Source organism: Sardina pilchardus, chromosome 11 (assembly GCF_963854185.1).
Source record: "Sardina pilchardus chromosome 11, fSarPil1.1, whole genome shotgun sequence".
Taxonomy (NCBI): Eukaryota; Metazoa; Chordata; class Actinopteri; order Clupeiformes; family Clupeidae; genus Sardina; species Sardina pilchardus.
In genome coordinates this window covers 115,181-125,022 of record NC_085004.1, presented here as the reverse complement: position 1 = coordinate 125,022, position 9,842 = coordinate 115,181, and the positions used below count along the sequence as shown (strand labels likewise).

Genomic DNA, 9,842 nt, shown 5'->3' with positions numbered 1-9,842 from the left:
GCTGAACAATTCCGCGCGCCTTCAGCTAGGGTTTGTCTTGCCAAAAGTAATCTAGGTGACCGCTTCCTGCAGGGTGTTTCCGTTGTGTTCCATAGCTGAAGAATTCCACTTGTCTTCTGCTAGGGTTTACCTTGGCAAAAATAATCTAGGTGACCACCTCCTTCAGGGTGTTTCCATAGTGTAGTGGTTATCACATTCGCCTAACACGCGAAAGTTGTGTTCCATAGCTGAAGAATTCCACTTGTCTTCTGCTAGGGTTTACCTTGGCAAAAATAATCTAGGTGACCACCTCCTTCAGGGTGTTTCCATAGTGTAGTGGTTATCACGTTCGCCTAACACGCGAAAGGTCCCCAGTTCGAAACTGGGTGGAAACAAATTCTTATTTGGCAGGACTTTGGATTGAGCTGAAAAATTGCACATGTCTTCTGCTAGGGGTTGTCTTGCAAAAAGTAATCTAGGTGACCACTTGCTGCAGGATGTTTCCATAGTGTAGTGGTTATCACGTTCGCTTTACACGCGAAAGGTCCCCAGTTCGAAACTGGGTGGAAACAATCTCTTTCTTGCATGCATGCTTGTTTCCTTGGAACAAGTACATCTTGGTGCTTCAATTGAAGTAATCTTTCATTGAACTGACTCAGTTGCTATGTCTACCAGAGAATTCAGCACAAGTTTCCATAGTGTAGTGGTTATCACGTTCGCCTCACACGCGAAAGGTCCCCAGTTCGAAACTGGGTGGAAACAAATTCTTATTTGGCAGGATGATGGATTGAGCTGAACAGTTCCCCGTGCCTTCAGCTAGGGTTTGTCTTGCCAAAACTAATCTAGTTGACCACTTCCTGCAGGGTGTTTCCATAGTGTAGTGGTTATCACGTTCGCCTAACACGCAACTGGGTGGAAACAAGTTCTATGTTGCTATGTCTACCAGAGAATTCAGCACAAGTTTCCATAGTGTAGTGGTTATCACGTTCGCCTCACACGCGAAAGGTCCCCAGTTCGAAACTGGGTGGAAACAAATTCTTATTTGGCAGAGTGATGGATTGAGCTGAACAATTCCGCGCGCCTTCAGCTAGGGTTTGTCTTGCCAAAAGTAATCTAGGTGACCGCTTCCTGCAGGGTGTTTCCGTTGTGTTCCATAGCTGAAGAATTCCACTTGTCTTCTGCTAGGGTTTACCTTGGCAAAAATAATCTAGGTGACCACCTCCTTCAGGATGTTTCCATAGTGTAGTGGTTATCACGTTCGCCTAACACGCGAAAGGTCCCCAGTTCGAAACTGGGTGGAAACAAATTCTTATTTGACAGGACTTTGGATTGAGCTGAACAATTCCACATGTCTTCTGCTAGGGGTTGTCTTGCCAAAAGTAATCTAGGTGACCACTTGCTGCAGGATGTTTCCATAGTGTAGTGGTTATCACGTTCGCTTTACACGCGAAAGGTCCCCAGTTCGAAACTGGGTGGAAACAATCTCTTTCTTGCATGCATGCTTGTTTCCTTGGAACAAGTACATCTTGGTGCTTCAATTGAAGTAATCTTTCATTGAACTGACTCAGTTGCTATGTCTACCAGAGAATTCAGCACAAGTTTCCATAGTGTAGTGGTTATCACGTTCGCCTCACACGCGAAAGGTCCCCAGTTCGAAACTGGGTGGAAACAAATTCTTATTTGGCAGAGTGATGGATTGAGCTGAACAATTCCGCGCGCCTTCAGCTAGGGTTTGTCTTGCCAAAAGTAATCTAGGTGACCGCTTCCTGCAGGGTGTTTCCGTTGTGTTCCATAGCTGAAGAATTCCACTTGTCTTCTGCTAGGGTTTACCTTGGCAAAAATAATCTAGGTGACCACCTCCTTCAGGATGTTTCCATAGTGTAGTGGTTATCACGTTCGCCTAACACGCGAAAGGTCCCCAGTTCGAAACTGGGTGGAAACAAATTCTTATTTGACAGGACTTTGGATTGAGCTGAACAATTCCACATGTCTTCTGCTAGGGGTTGTCTTGCCAAAAGTAATCTAGGTGACCACTTGCTGCAGGATGTTTCCATAGTGTAGTGGTTATCACGTTCGCTTTACACGCGAAAGGTCCCCAGTTCGAAACTGGGTGGAAACAATCTCTTTCTTGCATGCATGCTTGTTTCCTTGGAACAAGTACATCTTGGTGCTTCAATTGAAGTAATCTTTCATTGAACTGACTCAGTTGCTATGTCTACCAGAGAATTCAGCACAAGTTTCCATAGTGTAGTGGTTATCACGTTCGCCTCACACGCGAAAGGTCCCCAGTTCGAAACTGGGTGGAAACAAATTCTTATTTGGCAGGATGATGGATTGAGCTGAACAGTTCCGCGTGCCTTCAGCTAGGGTTTGTCTTGCCAAAACTAATCTAGGTGACCACTTCCTGCAGGGTGTTTCCATAGTGTAGTGGTTATCACGTTCGCCTAACACGCGAAAGGTCCCCAGTTCGAAACTGGGTGGAAACAAGTTCTTATTTGGCAGGATGTTGGATTGAGCTGAACAATTTATAGCGCCTTCAGCTAGGGTTTGTCTTGCCAAAAGTAATCTATGTGACCACTTCCTGCAGGGTGTTTCCATAGTGTAGTGGTTATCACGTTCGCCTCACACGCGAAAGGTCCCCAGTTCGAAACTGGGTGGAAACAAATTCTTATTTGGCAGGATGATGGATTGAGCTGAACAGTTCCTCGTGCCTTCAGCTAGGGTTTGTCTTGCCAAAACTAATCTAGTTGACCACCTCCTGCAGGGTGTTTCCATAGTGTAATGGTTATCATGTTCGCCTAACACGTGAAAGGTCCCCAGTTCGAAACTGGGTGGAAACAAGTTCTTATTTGGCAGGATGTTGGATTGAGCTGAACAATTTATAGCGCCTTCAGCTAGGGTTTGTCTTGCCAAAAGTAATCTATGTGACCACTTCCTGCAGTGTGTTTCCATAGTGTAGTGGTTATCACGTTCGCCTCACACGCGAAAGGTCCCCAGTTCGAAACTGGGTGGAAACAAATTCTTATTTGGCAGAGTGATGGATTGAGCTGAACAATTCCGCGCGCCTTCAGCTAGGGTTTGTCTTGCCAAAAGTAATCTAGGTGACCGCTTCCTGCAGGGTGTTTCCGTTGTGTTCCATAGCTGAAGAATTCCACTTGTCTTCTGCTAGGGTTTACCTTGGCAAAAATAATCTAGGTGACCACCTCCTTCAGGATGTTTCCATAGTGTAGTGGTTATCACGTTCGCCTAACACGCGAAAGGTCCCCAGTTCGAAACTGGGTGGAAACAAATTCTTATTTGACAGGACTTTGGATTGAGCTGAACAATTCCACATGTCTTCTGCTAGGGGTTGTCTTGCCAAAAGTAATCTAGGTGACCACTTGCTGCAGGATGTTTCCATAGTGTAGTGGTTATCACGTTCGCTTTACACGCGAAAGGTCCCCAGTTCGAAACTGGGTGGAAACAATCTCTTTCTTGCATGCATGCTTGTTTCCTTGGAACAAGTACATCTTGGTGCTTCAATTGAAGTAATCTTTCATTGAACTGACTCAGTTGCTATGTCTACCAGAGAATTCAGCACAAGTTTCCATAGTGTAGTGGTTATCACGTTCGCCTCACACGCGAAAGGTCCCCAGTTCGAAACTGGGTGGAAACAAATTCTTATTTGGCAGGATGATGGATTGAGCTGAACAGTTCCGCGTGCCTTCAGCTAGGGTTTGTCTTGCCAAAACTAATCTAGGTGACCACTTCCTGCAGGGTGTTTCCATAGTGTAGTGGTTATCACGTTCGCCTAACACGCGAAAGGTCCCCAGTTCGAAACTGGGTGGAAACAAGTTCTTATTTGGCAGGATGTTGGATTGAGCTGAACAATTTATAGCGCCTTCAGCTAGGGTTTGTCTTGCCAAAAGTAATCTATGTGACCACTTCCTGCAGGGTGTTTCCATAGTGTAGTGGTTATCACGTTCGCCTTACACGCGAAAGGTCCCCAGTTCGAAACTGGGTGGAAACAAATTCTTATTTGGCAGAGTGATGGATTGAGCTGAACAATTCCGCGCGCCTTCAGCTAGGGTTTGTCTTGCCAAAAGTAATCTAGGTGACCGCTTCCTGCAGGGTGTTTCCGTTGTGTTCCATAGCTGAAGAATTCCACTTGTCTTCTGCTAGGGTTTACCTTGGCAAAAATAATCTAGGTGACCACCTCCTTCAGGGTGTTTCCATAGTGTAGTGGTTATCACATTCGCCTAACACGCGAAAGTTGTGTTCCATAGCTGAAGAATTCCACTTGTCTTCTGCTAGGGTTTACCTTGGCAAAAATAATCTAGGTGACCACCTCCTTCAGGATGTTTCCATAGTGTAGTGGTTATCACGTTCGCCTAACACGCGAAAGGTCCCCAGTTCGAAACTGGGTGGAAACAAATTCTTATTTGACAGGACTTTGGATTGAGCTGAACAATTCCACATGTCTTCTGCTAGGGGTTGTCTTGCCAAAAGTAATCTAGGTGACCACTTGCTGCAGGATGTTTCCATAGTGTAGTGGTTATCACGTTCGCTTTACACGCGAAAGGTCCCCAGTTCGAAACTGGGTGGAAACAATCTCTTTCTTGCATGCATGCTTGTTTCCTTGGAACAAGTACATCTTGGTGCTTCAATTGAAGTAATCTTTCATTGAACTGACTCAGTTGCTATGTCTACCAGAGAATTCAGCACAAGTTTCCATAGTGTAGTGGTTATCACGTTCGCCTCACACGCGAAAGGTCCCCAGTTCGAAACTGGGTGGAAACAAATTCTTATTTGGCAGGATGATGGATTGAGCTGAACAGTTCCGCGTGCCTTCAGCTAGGGTTTGTCTTGCCAAAACTAATCTAGGTGACCACTTCCTGCAGGGTGTTTCCATAGTGTAGTGGTTATCACGTTCGCCTAACACGCGAAAGGTCCCCAGTTCGAAACTGGGTGGAAACAAGTTCTTATTTGGCAGGATGTTGGATTGAGCTGAACAATTTATAGCGCCTTCAGCTAGGGTTTGTCTTGCCAAAAGTAATCTATGTGACCACTTCCTGCAGGGTGTTTCCATAGTGTAGTGGTTATCACGTTCGCCTTACACGCGAAAGGTCCCCAGTTCGAAACTGGGTGGAAACAAATTCTTATTTGGCAGAGTGATGGATTGAGCTGAACAATTCCGCGCGCCTTCAGCTAGGGTTTGTCTTGCCAAAAGTAATCTAGGTGACCGCTTCCTGCAGGGTGTTTCCGTTGTGTTCCATAGCTGAAGAATTCCACTTGTCTTCTGCTAGGGTTTACCTTGGCAAAAATAATCTAGGTGACCACCTCCTTCAGGGTGTTTCCATAGTGTAGTGGTTATCACATTCGCCTAACACGCGAAAGTTGTGTTCCATAGCTGAAGAATTCCACTTGTCTTCTGCTAGGGTTTACCTTGGCAAAAATAATCTAGGTGACCACCTCCTTCAGGGTGTTTCCATAGTGTAGTGGTTATCACGTTCGCCTAACACGCGAAAGGTCCCCAGTTCGAAACTGGGTGGAAACAAATTCTTATTTGGCAGGACTTTGGATTGAGCTGAAAAATTGCACATGTCTTCTGCTAGGGGTTGTCTTGCAAAAAGTAATCTAGGTGACCACTTGCTGCAGGATGTTTCCATAGTGTAGTGGTTATCACGTTCGCTTTACACGCGAAAGGTCCCCAGTTCGAAACTGGGTGGAAACAATCTCTTTCTTGCATGCATGCTTGTTTCCTTGGAACAAGTACATCTTGGTGCTTCAATTGAAGTAATCTTTCATTGAACTGACTCAGTTGCTATGTCTACCAGAGAATTCAGCACAAGTTTCCATAGTGTAGTGGTTATCACGTTCGCCTCACACGCGAAAGGTCCCCAGTTCGAAACTGGGTGGAAACAAATTCTTATTTGGCAGGATGATGGATTGAGCTGAACAGTTCCCCGTGCCTTCAGCTAGGGTTTGTCTTGCCAAAACTAATCTAGTTGACCACTTCCTGCAGGGTGTTTCCATAGTGTAGTGGTTATCACGTTCGCCTAACACGCAACTGGGTGGAAACAAGTTCTATGTTGCTATGTCTACCAGAGAATTCAGCACAAGTTTCCATAGTGTAGTGGTTATCACGTTCGCCTCACACGCGAAAGGTCCCCAGTTCGAAACTGGGTGGAAACAAATTCTTATTTGGCAGAGTGATGGATTGAGCTGAACAATTCCGCGCGCCTTCAGCTAGGGTTTGTCTTGCCAAAAGTAATCTAGGTGACCGCTTCCTGCAGGGTGTTTCCGTTGTGTTCCATAGCTGAAGAATTCCACTTGTCTTCTGCTAGGGTTTACCTTGGCAAAAATAATCTAGGTGACCACCTCCTTCAGGATGTTTCCATAGTGTAGTGGTTATCACGTTCGCCTAACACGCGAAAGGTCCCCAGTTCGAAACTGGGTGGAAACAAATTCTTATTTGACAGGACTTTGGATTGAGCTGAACAATTCCACATGTCTTCTGCTAGGGGTTGTCTTGCCAAAAGTAATCTAGGTGACCACTTGCTGCAGGATGTTTCCATAGTGTAGTGGTTATCACGTTCGCTTTACACGCGAAAGGTCCCCAGTTCGAAACTGGGTGGAAACAATCTCTTTCTTGCATGCATGCTTGTTTCCTTGGAACAAGTACATCTTGGTGCTTCAATTGAAGTAATCTTTCATTGAACTGACTCAGTTGCTATGTCTACCAGAGAATTCAGCACAAGTTTCCATAGTGTAGTGGTTATCACGTTCGCCTCACACGCGAAAGGTCCCCAGTTCGAAACTGGGTGGAAACAAATTCTTATTTGGCAGGATGATGGATTGAGCTGAACAGTTCCGCGTGCCTTCAGCTAGGGTTTGTCTTGCCAAAACTAATCTAGGTGACCACTTCCTGCAGGGTGTTTCCATAGTGTAGTGGTTATCACGTTCGCCTAACACGCGAAAGGTCCCCAGTTCGAAACTGGGTGGAAACAAGTTCTTATTTGGCAGGATGTTGGATTGAGCTGAACAATTTATAGCGCCTTCAGCTAGGGTTTGTCTTGCCAAAAGTAATCTATGTGACCACTTCCTGCAGGGTGTTTCCATAGTGTAGTGGTTATCACGTTCGCCTCACACGCGAAAGGTCCCCAGTTCGAAACTGGGTGGAAACAAATTCTTATTTGGCAGAGTGATGGATTGAGCTGAACAATTCCGCGCGCCTTCAGCTAGGGTTTGTCTTGCCAAAAGTAATCTAGGTGACCGCTTCCTGCAGGGTGTTTCCGTTGTGTTCCATAGCTGAAGAATTCCACTTGTCTTCTGCTAGGGTTTACCTTGGCAAAAATAATCTAGGTGACCACCTCCTTCAGGGTGTTTCCATAGTGTAGTGGTTATCACATTCGCCTAACACGCGAAAGTTGTGTTCCATAGCTGAAGAATTCCACTTGTCTTCTGCTAGGGTTTACCTTGGCAAAAATAATCTAGGTGACCACCTCCTTCAGGGTGTTTCCATAGTGTAGTGGTTATCACGTTCGCCTAACACGCGAAAGGTCCCCAGTTCGAAACTGGGTGGAAACAAATTCTTATTTGGCAGGACTTTGGATTGAGCTGAAAAATTGCACATGTCTTCTGCTAGGGGTTGTCTTGCCAAAAGTAATCTAGGTGACCACTTGCTGCAGGATGTTTCCATAGTGTAGTGGTTATCACGTTCGCTTTACACGCGAAAGGTCCCCAGTTCGAAACTGGGTGGAAACAATCTCTTTCTTGCATGCATGCTTGTTTCCTTGGAACAAGTACATCTTGGTGCTTCAATTGAAGTAATCTTTCATTGAACTGACTCAGTTGCTATGTCTACCAGAGAATTCAGCACAAGTTTCCATAGTGTAGTGGTTATCACGTTCGCCTCACACGCGAAAGGTCCCCAGTTCGAAACTGGGTGGAAACAAATTCTTATTTGGCAGGATGATGGATTGAGCTGAACAGTTCCCCCTGCCTTCAGCTAGGGTTTGTCTTGCCGAAACTAATCTAGTTGACCACTTCCTGCAGGGTGTTTCCATAGTGTAGTGGTTATCACGTTCGCCTAACACGCGAAAGGTCCCCAGTTCGAAACTGGGTGGAAACAAGTTCTTATTTGGCAGGATGTTGGATTGAGCTGAACAATTTATAGCGCCTTCAGCTAGGGTTTGTCTTGCCAAAAGTAATCTATGTGACCACTTCCTGCAGTGTGTTTCCATAGTGTAGTGGTTATCACGTTCGCCTCACACGCGAAAGGTCCCCAGTTCGAAACTGGGTGGAAACAAATTCTTATTTGGCAGAGTGATGGATTGAGCTGAACAATTCCGCGCGCCTTCAGCTAGGGTTTGTCTTGCCAAAAGTAATCTAGGTGACCGCTTCCTGCAGGGTGTTTCCGTTGTGTTCCATAGCTGAAGAATTCCACTTGTCTTCTGCTAGGGTTTACCTTGGCAAAAATAATCTAGGTGACCACCTCCTTCAGGATGTTTCCATAGTGTAGTGGTTATCACGTTCGCCTAACACGCGAAAGGTCCCCGTTCGAAACTGGGTGGAAACAAATTCTTATTTGACAGGACTTTGGATTGAGCTGAACAATTCCACGTCTTCTGCTAGGGGTTGTCTTGCCAAAAGTAATCTAGGTGACCACTTGCTGCAGGATGTTTCCATAGTGTAGTGGTTATCACGTTCGCTTTACACGCGAAAGGTCCCCAGTTCGAAACTGGGTGGAAACAATCTCTTTCTTGCATGCATGCTTGTTTCCTTGGAACAAGTACATCTTGGTGCTTCAATTGAAGTAATCTTTCATTGAACTGACTCAGTTGCTATGTCTACCAGAGAATTCAGCACAAGTTTCCATAGTGTAGTGGTTATCACGTTCGCCTCACACGCGAAAGGTCCCCAGTTCGAAACTGGGTGGAAACAAATTCTTATTTGGCAGGATGATGGATTGAGCTGAACAGTTCCGCGTGCCTTCAGCTAGGGTTTGTCTTGCCAAAACTAATCTAGGTGACCACTTCCTGCAGGGTGTTTCCATAGTGTAGTGGTTATCACGTTCGCCTAACACGCGAAAGGTCCCCAGTTCGAAACTGGGTGGAAACAAGTTCTTATTTGGCAGGATGTTGGATTGAGCTGAACAATTTATAGCGCCTTCAGCTAGGGTTTGTCTTGCCAAAAGTAATCTATGTGACCACTTCCTGCAGGGTGTTTCCATAGTGTAGTGGTTATCACGTTCGCCTCACACGCGAAAGGTCCCCAGTTCGAAACTGGGTGGAAACAAATTCTTATTTGGCAGAGTGATGGATTGAGCTGAACAATTCCGCGCGCCTTCAGCTAGGGTTTGTCTTGCCAAAAGTAATCTAGGTGACCGCTTCCTGCAGGGTGTTTCCGTTGTGTTCCATAGCTGAAGAATTCCACTTGTCTTCTGCTAGGGTTTACCTTGGCAAAAATAATCTAGGTGACCACCTCCTTCAGGGTGTTTCCATAGTGTAGTGGTTATCACATTCGCCTAACACGCGAAAGTTGTGTTCCATAGCTGAAGAATTCCACTTGTCTTCTGCTAGGGTTTACCTTGGCAAAAATAATCTAGGTGACCACCTCCTTCAGGGTGTTTCCATAGTGTAGTGGTTATCACGTTCGCCTAACACGCGAAAGGTCCCCAGTTCGAAACTGGGTGGAAACAAATTCTTATTTGGCAGGACTTTGGATTGAGCTGAAAAATTGCACATGTCTTCTGCTAGGGGTTGTCTTGCCAAAAGTAATCTAGGTGACCACTTGCTGCAGGATGTTTCCATAGTGTAGTGGTTATCACGTTCGCTTTACACGCGAAAGGTCCCCAGTTCGAAACTGGGTGGAAACAATCT

At 45.7% G+C, this 9,842-nt stretch overlaps 45 non-coding genes across 45 annotated transcripts; all 45 read left to right on the top strand.

The window, feature by feature from the left end:
- Positions 1-301: 301 nt before the first annotated feature.
- trnav-aac (transfer RNA valine (anticodon AAC)) lies at positions 302-374 on the top strand. Its single transcript has one exon. It is a non-coding gene; the product is annotated as a tRNA-Val (tRNA).
- A 104-nt stretch (positions 375-478) lies between these two features.
- Positions 479-551, top strand: trnav-uac (transfer RNA valine (anticodon UAC)). The gene has a single exon. It is a non-coding gene; the product is annotated as a tRNA-Val (tRNA).
- A 117-nt stretch (positions 552-668) lies between these two features.
- trnav-cac (transfer RNA valine (anticodon CAC)) lies at positions 669-741 on the top strand. The gene has a single exon. It is a non-coding gene; the product is annotated as a tRNA-Val (tRNA).
- A 198-nt stretch (positions 742-939) lies between these two features.
- On the top strand, positions 940-1,012 carry trnav-cac (transfer RNA valine (anticodon CAC)). Its single transcript has one exon. It is a non-coding gene; the product is annotated as a tRNA-Val (tRNA).
- A 198-nt stretch (positions 1,013-1,210) lies between these two features.
- On the top strand, positions 1,211-1,283 carry trnav-aac (transfer RNA valine (anticodon AAC)). Its single transcript has one exon. It is a non-coding gene; the product is annotated as a tRNA-Val (tRNA).
- A 104-nt stretch (positions 1,284-1,387) lies between these two features.
- On the top strand, positions 1,388-1,460 carry trnav-uac (transfer RNA valine (anticodon UAC)). Its single transcript has one exon. It is a non-coding gene; the product is annotated as a tRNA-Val (tRNA).
- Positions 1,461-1,577: 117 nt separating this feature from the next.
- On the top strand, positions 1,578-1,650 carry trnav-cac (transfer RNA valine (anticodon CAC)). The gene has a single exon. It is a non-coding gene; the product is annotated as a tRNA-Val (tRNA).
- A 198-nt stretch (positions 1,651-1,848) lies between these two features.
- Positions 1,849-1,921, top strand: trnav-aac (transfer RNA valine (anticodon AAC)). Its single transcript has one exon. It is a non-coding gene; the product is annotated as a tRNA-Val (tRNA).
- A 104-nt stretch (positions 1,922-2,025) lies between these two features.
- On the top strand, positions 2,026-2,098 carry trnav-uac (transfer RNA valine (anticodon UAC)). The gene has a single exon. It is a non-coding gene; the product is annotated as a tRNA-Val (tRNA).
- A 117-nt stretch (positions 2,099-2,215) lies between these two features.
- Positions 2,216-2,288, top strand: trnav-cac (transfer RNA valine (anticodon CAC)). The gene has a single exon. It is a non-coding gene; the product is annotated as a tRNA-Val (tRNA).
- A 104-nt stretch (positions 2,289-2,392) lies between these two features.
- On the top strand, positions 2,393-2,465 carry trnav-aac (transfer RNA valine (anticodon AAC)). The gene has a single exon. It is a non-coding gene; the product is annotated as a tRNA-Val (tRNA).
- A 104-nt stretch (positions 2,466-2,569) lies between these two features.
- On the top strand, positions 2,570-2,642 carry trnav-cac (transfer RNA valine (anticodon CAC)). The gene has a single exon. It is a non-coding gene; the product is annotated as a tRNA-Val (tRNA).
- Positions 2,643-2,746: 104 nt separating this feature from the next.
- On the top strand, positions 2,747-2,819 carry trnav-aac (transfer RNA valine (anticodon AAC)). Its single transcript has one exon. It is a non-coding gene; the product is annotated as a tRNA-Val (tRNA).
- A 104-nt stretch (positions 2,820-2,923) lies between these two features.
- On the top strand, positions 2,924-2,996 carry trnav-cac (transfer RNA valine (anticodon CAC)). Its single transcript has one exon. It is a non-coding gene; the product is annotated as a tRNA-Val (tRNA).
- A 198-nt stretch (positions 2,997-3,194) lies between these two features.
- On the top strand, positions 3,195-3,267 carry trnav-aac (transfer RNA valine (anticodon AAC)). Its single transcript has one exon. It is a non-coding gene; the product is annotated as a tRNA-Val (tRNA).
- A 104-nt stretch (positions 3,268-3,371) lies between these two features.
- On the top strand, positions 3,372-3,444 carry trnav-uac (transfer RNA valine (anticodon UAC)). The gene has a single exon. It is a non-coding gene; the product is annotated as a tRNA-Val (tRNA).
- A 117-nt stretch (positions 3,445-3,561) lies between these two features.
- Positions 3,562-3,634, top strand: trnav-cac (transfer RNA valine (anticodon CAC)). Its single transcript has one exon. It is a non-coding gene; the product is annotated as a tRNA-Val (tRNA).
- A 104-nt stretch (positions 3,635-3,738) lies between these two features.
- On the top strand, positions 3,739-3,811 carry trnav-aac (transfer RNA valine (anticodon AAC)). The gene has a single exon. It is a non-coding gene; the product is annotated as a tRNA-Val (tRNA).
- A 104-nt stretch (positions 3,812-3,915) lies between these two features.
- On the top strand, positions 3,916-3,988 carry trnav-uac (transfer RNA valine (anticodon UAC)). Its single transcript has one exon. It is a non-coding gene; the product is annotated as a tRNA-Val (tRNA).
- Positions 3,989-4,318: 330 nt separating this feature from the next.
- Positions 4,319-4,391, top strand: trnav-aac (transfer RNA valine (anticodon AAC)). Its single transcript has one exon. It is a non-coding gene; the product is annotated as a tRNA-Val (tRNA).
- A 104-nt stretch (positions 4,392-4,495) lies between these two features.
- Positions 4,496-4,568, top strand: trnav-uac (transfer RNA valine (anticodon UAC)). The gene has a single exon. It is a non-coding gene; the product is annotated as a tRNA-Val (tRNA).
- Positions 4,569-4,685: 117 nt separating this feature from the next.
- trnav-cac (transfer RNA valine (anticodon CAC)) lies at positions 4,686-4,758 on the top strand. The gene has a single exon. It is a non-coding gene; the product is annotated as a tRNA-Val (tRNA).
- Positions 4,759-4,862: 104 nt separating this feature from the next.
- trnav-aac (transfer RNA valine (anticodon AAC)) lies at positions 4,863-4,935 on the top strand. The gene has a single exon. It is a non-coding gene; the product is annotated as a tRNA-Val (tRNA).
- A 104-nt stretch (positions 4,936-5,039) lies between these two features.
- trnav-uac (transfer RNA valine (anticodon UAC)) lies at positions 5,040-5,112 on the top strand. The gene has a single exon. It is a non-coding gene; the product is annotated as a tRNA-Val (tRNA).
- A 330-nt stretch (positions 5,113-5,442) lies between these two features.
- trnav-aac (transfer RNA valine (anticodon AAC)) lies at positions 5,443-5,515 on the top strand. Its single transcript has one exon. It is a non-coding gene; the product is annotated as a tRNA-Val (tRNA).
- Positions 5,516-5,619: 104 nt separating this feature from the next.
- trnav-uac (transfer RNA valine (anticodon UAC)) lies at positions 5,620-5,692 on the top strand. The gene has a single exon. It is a non-coding gene; the product is annotated as a tRNA-Val (tRNA).
- A 117-nt stretch (positions 5,693-5,809) lies between these two features.
- On the top strand, positions 5,810-5,882 carry trnav-cac (transfer RNA valine (anticodon CAC)). Its single transcript has one exon. It is a non-coding gene; the product is annotated as a tRNA-Val (tRNA).
- A 198-nt stretch (positions 5,883-6,080) lies between these two features.
- Positions 6,081-6,153, top strand: trnav-cac (transfer RNA valine (anticodon CAC)). The gene has a single exon. It is a non-coding gene; the product is annotated as a tRNA-Val (tRNA).
- Positions 6,154-6,351: 198 nt separating this feature from the next.
- On the top strand, positions 6,352-6,424 carry trnav-aac (transfer RNA valine (anticodon AAC)). The gene has a single exon. It is a non-coding gene; the product is annotated as a tRNA-Val (tRNA).
- Positions 6,425-6,528: 104 nt separating this feature from the next.
- trnav-uac (transfer RNA valine (anticodon UAC)) lies at positions 6,529-6,601 on the top strand. The gene has a single exon. It is a non-coding gene; the product is annotated as a tRNA-Val (tRNA).
- Positions 6,602-6,718: 117 nt separating this feature from the next.
- trnav-cac (transfer RNA valine (anticodon CAC)) lies at positions 6,719-6,791 on the top strand. Its single transcript has one exon. It is a non-coding gene; the product is annotated as a tRNA-Val (tRNA).
- A 104-nt stretch (positions 6,792-6,895) lies between these two features.
- On the top strand, positions 6,896-6,968 carry trnav-aac (transfer RNA valine (anticodon AAC)). The gene has a single exon. It is a non-coding gene; the product is annotated as a tRNA-Val (tRNA).
- A 104-nt stretch (positions 6,969-7,072) lies between these two features.
- trnav-cac (transfer RNA valine (anticodon CAC)) lies at positions 7,073-7,145 on the top strand. Its single transcript has one exon. It is a non-coding gene; the product is annotated as a tRNA-Val (tRNA).
- A 330-nt stretch (positions 7,146-7,475) lies between these two features.
- On the top strand, positions 7,476-7,548 carry trnav-aac (transfer RNA valine (anticodon AAC)). The gene has a single exon. It is a non-coding gene; the product is annotated as a tRNA-Val (tRNA).
- A 104-nt stretch (positions 7,549-7,652) lies between these two features.
- On the top strand, positions 7,653-7,725 carry trnav-uac (transfer RNA valine (anticodon UAC)). The gene has a single exon. It is a non-coding gene; the product is annotated as a tRNA-Val (tRNA).
- Positions 7,726-7,842: 117 nt separating this feature from the next.
- On the top strand, positions 7,843-7,915 carry trnav-cac (transfer RNA valine (anticodon CAC)). Its single transcript has one exon. It is a non-coding gene; the product is annotated as a tRNA-Val (tRNA).
- Positions 7,916-8,019: 104 nt separating this feature from the next.
- trnav-aac (transfer RNA valine (anticodon AAC)) lies at positions 8,020-8,092 on the top strand. Its single transcript has one exon. It is a non-coding gene; the product is annotated as a tRNA-Val (tRNA).
- Positions 8,093-8,196: 104 nt separating this feature from the next.
- trnav-cac (transfer RNA valine (anticodon CAC)) lies at positions 8,197-8,269 on the top strand. The gene has a single exon. It is a non-coding gene; the product is annotated as a tRNA-Val (tRNA).
- Positions 8,270-8,467: 198 nt separating this feature from the next.
- Positions 8,468-8,539, top strand: trnav-aac (transfer RNA valine (anticodon AAC)). The gene has a single exon. It is a non-coding gene; the product is annotated as a tRNA-Val (tRNA).
- Positions 8,540-8,641: 102 nt separating this feature from the next.
- On the top strand, positions 8,642-8,714 carry trnav-uac (transfer RNA valine (anticodon UAC)). The gene has a single exon. It is a non-coding gene; the product is annotated as a tRNA-Val (tRNA).
- A 117-nt stretch (positions 8,715-8,831) lies between these two features.
- Positions 8,832-8,904, top strand: trnav-cac (transfer RNA valine (anticodon CAC)). Its single transcript has one exon. It is a non-coding gene; the product is annotated as a tRNA-Val (tRNA).
- Positions 8,905-9,008: 104 nt separating this feature from the next.
- Positions 9,009-9,081, top strand: trnav-aac (transfer RNA valine (anticodon AAC)). The gene has a single exon. It is a non-coding gene; the product is annotated as a tRNA-Val (tRNA).
- Positions 9,082-9,185: 104 nt separating this feature from the next.
- Positions 9,186-9,258, top strand: trnav-cac (transfer RNA valine (anticodon CAC)). The gene has a single exon. It is a non-coding gene; the product is annotated as a tRNA-Val (tRNA).
- A 330-nt stretch (positions 9,259-9,588) lies between these two features.
- Positions 9,589-9,661, top strand: trnav-aac (transfer RNA valine (anticodon AAC)). The gene has a single exon. It is a non-coding gene; the product is annotated as a tRNA-Val (tRNA).
- A 104-nt stretch (positions 9,662-9,765) lies between these two features.
- trnav-uac (transfer RNA valine (anticodon UAC)) lies at positions 9,766-9,838 on the top strand. Its single transcript has one exon. It is a non-coding gene; the product is annotated as a tRNA-Val (tRNA).
- The last annotated feature ends 4 nt before the right edge of the window (positions 9,839-9,842 follow it).